This window comes from Lactuca saligna, chromosome 4, assembly GCF_052625555.1.
Source record: "Lactuca saligna cultivar CGN05327 chromosome 4, ASM5262555v1, whole genome shotgun sequence".
Lineage (NCBI taxonomy): Eukaryota > Viridiplantae > Streptophyta > Magnoliopsida > Asterales > Asteraceae > Lactuca > Lactuca saligna.
In genome coordinates, this window is record NC_136420.1 from 281,371,101 (window position 1) to 281,379,345 (window position 8,245).

Sequence of the window (8,245 nt, forward strand, 5' to 3'; positions counted from 1 at the left end):
TATGCCTTAGAGACTGCCGCCCATATCCTTAATCTAGTCCCTACAAAGAAGGTTACCAAAACACCTCATGAGATGTGGACTGGGAAGGTTCCCAATTTGGACCACATCAAAATTTGGGGTTGCGAAGCCTTCGTGAGGCGTGAAACTCATGATAAGCTTGAACCCCGAAGTGAAAGGTGTATTTTCATCGGCTACCCACAGAAATACTTCGATTACCTCTTCTACAGACCCAATGAGAATGTGGTCTTTGTAGCACGAAGAGGGATCTTTCGCGAGAAAGAATTTATAAGCCAAGGAGACAGTGGGAGGCAGATTGATCTTGAAGAAATTCAAGAATCAATTGGTGAAGGAACCTCAGACACTAGCAATCAACCTGAGGAGGAAACTCCTGTTGATCCAGCTGACGAGTCTGTACCTCCGAGGCGTTCCACACGGGTTAGGAACACACCTTCATTTTATTATGGTTTTCATATTACTACGGAAGGTGATACGTTTATTAGTGATAGTACACTAGTAAATTTGGATGAACCTAGCAGTGTTAAGGAAGCCATGGCAGGCCTGGAGTCTGCTAAATGGAAGGAGGCTATGGACAGCGAGATACAGTCCATGTATGACAATCAAGTTTGGAACTTGGTTGACAATGTACCAGGCCGTAAAACAGTCGGGTGCAAATGGATCTTCAAGAAGAAGACAGACATGGAAGGAAAAGTGCATACTTATAAGGCTCGACTGGTTGCAAAGGGTTTTACTCAAACTCAAGGTGTTGATTATGATGAAACCTTTTCGCCGGTAGCAAAGATTAAGTCTATTAGGGTTATGTTAGCCATTGCAGCATTTCATGATTATGAAATATGGCAAATGGATGTCAAAACCGCTTTCCTTAATGGAAAGTTGGTTGAGGATGTGTACATGAATCAGCCAGAGGGTTTTGTCAATGCAGAGTACCCTAATAGAGTATGCAGGCTTGAGAAATCCATTTATGGATTAAAACAAGCATCTCGTAGCTGGAATCTTTGTTTTGATGAGAAGGTAAAAGAGTTTGGCTTCTTGAGAAGCGAAGATGAGTCTTGCGTGTATGTCAGAGCTAGTGGGAGTATAGTTAGCTTCTTGGTACTGTATGTGGATGACATACTACTCATAGGAAATGACATCCCAACCTTGCAGGAGGTTAAGTCCTGGCTTGGGAAGTGCTTTGCTACGAAGGACCTAGGGGAGGCTACCTATATCCTAGGGATAAGGATATTAAGAGAAAGGAGTAGAAGCCTAATTGGACTTAGTCAGAGTATCTACTTGGATAAGGTGTTGAAAAGGTTCAACATGGAGAACTCCAAGAAAGGAGATTTACCGATCCAAAGCAATACCAAACTAAGTAAGACTCAGAGTCCGAGTACAGAGGCAGAGAAAGCTGAGATGAGCCAATTACCATATGCTTCCGCAGTTGGCTCGATCATGTATGCTATGACTTGTACCCGTCCTGATGTGGCATTTGCTTTGAGCATGGTCAGCAGGTATCAGGGGAACCCTGGCAAGGCTCATTGGACCGTGGTAAAGAACATTCTCAAGTACCTGCGGAGGACTAAGGATTGGATCCTTACCCTTGGTGGCAGTGATGACTTGAGAATATTAGGGTATAGTGATGCTGGTTTTCAGACTGATAGGGATAATTTCCGCTCTCAGTCAGGCTGGATCTTTACCTTAAATGGAGGGGAAATTTCTTGGAAGAGTTCCAAGCAGGAGACGTTGGCTGATTCGACTTGTGAATCAGAGTATATAGCAGCGAGTGAAGCAGCGAAGGAGGCGATATGGCTAAAGAACTTCATCGGAGACCTTGGAGTTGTACCAGCTATTAAGGAACCTATAGAGATTTTCTGTGACAACAATGGTGCGGTTACCTTAGCCAAGGAACCAAGAGATCATGGCAGATCCTGACACATTGACAGAAAATATCACTTCATAAGACACAAGATTGAAGAAGGACTCCTTGTGACAAGGAGGATATCGTCGGATGAGAATCCTGCAGATCCCCTTACGAAGGGACTGACGAGGGTTAAGCATTTTCAGCATGCGAGACGCATCGGTCTGAGGGACGATATTAGTTTTACAGATTAGATAGTTTTCCTGAAACTTGTAAAATGTAATCGACGTTTGATGATGAATAAAATTTGTGATTTATTTATGAGTAAAGTGTTACTATCATTGTCAATTATTTACTATTGTTTCAGTTTTGCATGTTTTGACTTCCAGAATAATTAATTTATTCAAACCTCCACAATCGATCATATGTCGGAAGTAGGTATGAATCAAGATTGTCATGAATTGGGTTTGTAGATGCCTTAAAGGTGTTTAGACATGGCAATGGTTGCTGCAACATTCATGAGTACTCATAAGTTATGAGTATTGGTATAAACCCACGCTCACTTGTATCACTTCATGGAATTTATCTCGAGTGATCGTGAGACGATAACATCATATAAATCTTTAAACCTAGAGATATGAGTTGTTACCTATGAGTTGGTTGTGCATTGATTGCACGTAAACGCATCAGTAACTTGATGTTATAAAACGTGCCTTTGTGTACAATTCAATAAGTAGTAGAACAAGCATATCAGTCGAAGTTTATCTGTTCCTTCTAGAAATAGAAGCGATATCTGGGCCCCTCGATGATTTTGTGTTGACCCATGTACCAGGCCTGGTCAGAACTAAACCGATGTGTTCAGTGAAGTTCTTCGTCAAACAAATCGGAAAATCGAGAAACAACTGCTAGACAATAAGCAAGACATAGTTCCATGTGTTTGTCCGGCTGATATCATGAGAACAGAGGATTATGTGATCACTTATCTAAAATGGCGCTTCATAGTTCGACAGAGTCTTCATTGTTCGAGGGAGTTTTCGAGAGCTACGATTGTTGGTTGGTTCCTGAAGTTATAGGCAAATATAGTTATTAGACTTATCCAAGTGGGAGTCTGTTGGATAAGGTGTCTAAGTCCATAACTTATTTGGTATATACTTGACCCGACCGGCATGGTCCATTTGGGTTGCATCTCATCCAAACTATCATGGATAATTTTATGAGAGTTATACACATATGTTTATTAATATATTATGGGTTATAATATATTAATATGAAGTTACGTTATTTAATTAGTTTTAGTCTTAAATTAATTATGAATTAATTTAGAGATTAAAAGGAATACTAATTAAATTATGGGCTATTTGTTTTATATAGTGTGGGCTAATACTCATTTGTTAATGGGCTAGGCTTATGTGGAAGTCCATGGATGATCCATGGAGCTTTTAACCCATGGATCCTTGGAAAAGGAAAAGACATGGGTTATTAGGGTTTCACCCTAACCATGCACACTATATAAGCATGCTTATGGAGCATGAAATGGAGCCTAAGAGAAAACTAGTGAACTAGTGTGTGTGTGCATGTGTGTGACCGAAAATACAAGAGTGTGTATACTCTCTCAAAGTTTTCCAAGAGTTTGTGGTGTTTGTGATTCCATTTGAGGCATTCACACTATTGGTGCTTGGCCCTCAAACTCCTAAGAACCCAACTCACCAAAAGGTATGTAATCTCTTCTAACTCTTTTATGTTGAAATGTTCCCCATGCCATGTTAGATAGGTTATAAACCTTGGAAAATTATTATTTTGCATGTATTTAGATAAACATAGATCCAAGGTTTATTAGGGTTGCATGCACACTTAGGAAGTGTTAGATTGCTCAAAACCCAACAGTTAAGTTGTTCGTTATATGTACCATGCATGATATGCTTGATTTGGGCCGGAAGGCAACATGTGATGGGCTGGAAGGCGTGGTCATATGGACTGTAAGGTTGACGTGGGTAGGACCGGAAGGTTTACCCAGTCGGGACGGGAGTCCCCTGAGACACATGGACCGGAAGGTCAAGGCTTGGAAAGGCGTGCGTGCGTAGGTTGTATTTTGAGGAATTCACTAAGCATTTATGCTTACAGTTGTTGTGTTATGTGTTTCAGGTACTAGCGAGGACCGTGGGAAGGCGCCGGCGTGATCGTACATACACTCGGGGAAACCATTTTGTGATCTTTTGTTATGTAATCTGTCGTGACTAAATTGTTACATTGGAACCTAAACTTATTACTCAATGTTTTGATGACTGTAAAAATGAAAAATTTTTGGTTTTGGAATTTACGTCGTTACAATCCTATCAGATAATTGATCTCATACTAGCTTGAAAATCTATAAGGTCATACAACAGGCACATAAAGGCATCTCCCCTAGCATTCTATCAAGCAATTATGAGCAGATCCTTAGCCCTAATCCAACTTGCAATTCTCATATCATAGCGTAAACCATATAACATGTATGCCTATTTTGGGAAGAACTTACTAGAGCTCGGATGATTGCACACATCGCACCCCTTTCATTTATTAAAATCAGTTAATCAAAATATTTCTTTTTATGAAAATCTACCAAACCCTTGATTGGAGTTCAGGAACACCCGATAGTATTCATGAATCCCTCAAACCAAGGAAATAATACCAACTTGTAACATCCAAAAATTTTAGACAAAAATTTCATTTTTAATTCATTTCAAAACAACCAGTAACCATATCAAAACAACCAAAAGTGTATCATGGTGTAACAATATCAGAGTATAAATCCCAAGATCACGTAAATGTAGAAAACATGGGCAGATGCGGTGTAATCCAGATGGGCCCTTCTTTTTCGAGCTAGAGGTACCTGAAACATAAACTGAAACACTATAAGCACAAAGCTTAGTGAGTTCCACCAATATACCCATGTACCATGGCATACATACATAATATTCAAACATATCTGGGTATTTTCAACCTTTTGTTCTCTTTCAACGGGTACTATGTGTATTTCAACCCCTTTGGTCTCTTTCAACCCATACTGGGTATTTTTCAACCCCTTTGGTATTTTTCAATCGCACTGGGTCTATTTCACCCCCTTCGGTCTCTTTCAATTGGTACTGAGTATATTTCAACCCCTTCGTTCTCTTTAAACCGGTATCGGGTCTATTTCACCTCTACAACTAGCATGCAATCAAAATAGTAAGAGTCACAAAGATAACAATCGCATACAAGCATAACAAGAAATTGTCATAAAGACAATTATCAACCACTAAACATAATTCAGTGGGCCGACATTGGTGCCTTCGGTGGGCCGACACCACTGTGTCACCACCTCTTCACCGACTTGACTCCTTTAAACCCCATGCCCACCCCCAAACTGTTTTCACCAATCGATTCTTTATAAACCCTTTTCACTCTCACTATAAACGATTAAATAGTACCAGGACCGATTAAAAATAAATTGGTTTTCGACAAAAAAACATGGACACCATCATCGTCCCTTCAACCACAAGTATAATGGTTAGTGTGTGTTGCCTTCTTGGTTCGATATCGTTATTATGTTTAACCATTTGTTGTTTTTTTTAATCGCAATTTTGAATCCCAGGTATTATATCATATGGTGCGTCATTTTAAATCTTTTCGAATTCTCAGTTCTAATTAAGGTAAACCAAAGGTATCTCTTCATGTTTGTCTTCTGAACTGAAACTTCATTGATCTTGAGTTAACAAACCTTACAATCTAAACCTTTTTATGCTATGTATATATATATATATATATATATATATATATATATATATATATATATATATATATATATATATATATATATATATATATATATATATATATATATATTCTGCTTATATTTATGCACAGCGGTATGTAATAATATGCGCAAACCTTAGTGTAGAAAAGTTTTTTCCTATTGTTTCATTTTTAGATAAGTTTGGCAGAGAAAATTTTTATCTATGGTATGAACATTATATAGCACAGTTATAATGTATGTCTCAATCACAAAGTTTGTTGTCATAGTTCGCAGCTTTACCTAAGAACCGCATGTTTTTATAATCGAACATCTTTTGTCCTTGGCCATTTGGTTGAAAGTTAATAGTTCGGGTCTGTTTTAATCATATTCAACAACACCAGAAGTGTGACAATCATACCAAAAGAAACCGGGTTAATCGTTCAACAGGTCTGTTGTAACCTAAACTTTGTTTTAAATGAACATATTTTAAAAAAGAAAAATACTCTTTTATCCTAACATATTTATTGTTTTCACATTTAGGTTATAAGTAATGGAGGTATTGTTGTGAGATCACCAGGAACAAACTCCATGTTTTGTATATTGAGACCTGAGATACTTCAAACATTTCTTGAGCATTTTTTTTTCTATTTAGAGTTAATGCATACTTTAACCTCAATCTCCTTAGCTTAATGACTAAAGTCTTCTTTAGTTTTTCTTTATATTTGGACTAAATGGTAAATTTTAACTGTTTAGTAGGATTTAGTTTGTTTGATACATTAAAGAATTAGATGGGGATTGCTTGTATGAGGTTTTGGACTCTACGGAAGCCGAGGAAACTACATACAAATATTAAAAGTTGTCAAGGAAACTATATGCCCACTGTTGACATGAATCAATACTTTTGTATTGTTTTTCAGATTTTTTTTAGTAGACCAAAAGGGAAAAGTGGTTGCATGGCAGTTTTGTTGGTACTGATAGCTGCTAAGATGTTAAGATAGAGATAGCGTTTGGATTTTAGTTGTGGTGGCTGGTTTGATTTTATTTATTTTCTATTATTTCACTTATAAACCAAGTATAATAACAATGCGGCCTAAGCAATGTTGATTGGTTATGTGTATTAGTCTGATGGTTAATCAACAAAATACTTGTCAATTAGACCTTATTGAATAAGGAAAATGACTTAAAAGCCCAATAAAGTTTACAAAACATTCAAAAAATAGCAATTATGTTTTGTCTGTTCAAAAAAACCCAACGAATATAACTTTTTGTCTAGAAAGTCCAACAAAGTTCCAAACCGTTCAAAAAATCCCAATTTAGTTTTTTTTTTTAAGTTTATTGAGGTTTTTTTGAACAGTCAAAACATGATTGGAGTTTTTTAAACGTTTTGGAAACTTTTTTAGTCTAACAAGTCGTTTCCCCGATATGGTAATAAGCCACGTCATCTATTTCTCTTATTTGATTTTCAGGAAAGTGTAACTTAATTTGGCTTTTTAGACAAAATGTTAAGTTCGTTGGGTTTTTTTTGAACAGACAAAACATGACTGGAGTTTTTTGAACTGTTTGAAAACTCGTTGGACTTGTAAATCATTTTCCCTATTGAATATGTATGTTACTTACATTACTTAATTTGATAATGAGATTTTTTTTTATCTGTATAGGACATCATGATCACAAACACAGTTGCAGTCAAACCGATGCTAAAGATGCCTTTAAATTTCACAGCACCGCAACATCATGGGAACTAAGCCCCTGTGGCAAAATGGTCAAGTCTAAGTTTTGATCCAAACATAGCATTGTAATTCCAATTTATTTCTTAATTGAACATTATATCAATTCATAAAAAAGTATTATACGTTTCATTTTGTAATAGATTCAGAAAGTAAATCAAAATCTTGCAGATTTTTTGGTTTTTGTATTGATGCCTTTATGAACTGCACCCATGAGGGTTGATATAGTCTCATAATGAAGATACTTAATTCTAAGTGGAACACTCAATACTTAATTTCCATTAAATTATAACCTAACTAAAAATCATATAATAATGAAGAATTATAACAAACTACGTACCCTAAATTAGACTTGCAAGTGTTGGCAATTTGTGTTATTATTCTGTCTTTTCCAGTCTTGTGATATTTTCAAAGACTTTAACGTGATGTTGACCAAAACCTTTCTTGATTACAAATAAATAAGAATGTAAATGCAAGCAATAAATTGACTCTAATTTAACAAAAAAATATTTCACAAATTAAGTATACCCGCTTCATTATTAAACAATTTATGTTTATGCCCAAATAGCAAGCACACTTCTAAATATATTTTATGAAATCGATTAGAAAGGTTTCAGCAGAAACATATCAAATTTGTAATTTCAATTAAAAAAATCTCAACAAACATAAAAATAAATCCAAAGTTCAACGGAAAAGAAAAAAAAACAAAATCAAACAAAAAAAAAACGTATCCAATCTATATCCAAAAATAATAATAAATATATAAATAAAGAAATCTTATCTATATATAGCATCTTCCTTTGATTTCAATTTCTTCTTTTCTTTTAATTTTTATTATTCTTATCTTTTTTCATCTTTTTCATATATGTATTATACTTTGAAAGTACAATGTGATAATCGTTTTTGTATGTG

The 8,245-nt window shown here is 35.9% G+C and overlaps 1 long non-coding RNA gene across 1 annotated transcript; it reads left to right on the top strand.

Annotated features, from left to right (window-relative positions):
• The first annotated feature begins 5,464 nt into the window (after positions 1–5,464).
• LOC145039169 (uncharacterized) lies at positions 5,465–7,525 on the top strand. Its single transcript, XR_013679764.1, has 2 exons — positions 5,465–5,534; positions 7,265–7,525. It is a non-coding gene; the product is annotated as an uncharacterized LOC145039169 (long non-coding RNA).
• The last annotated feature ends 720 nt before the right edge of the window (positions 7,526–8,245 follow it).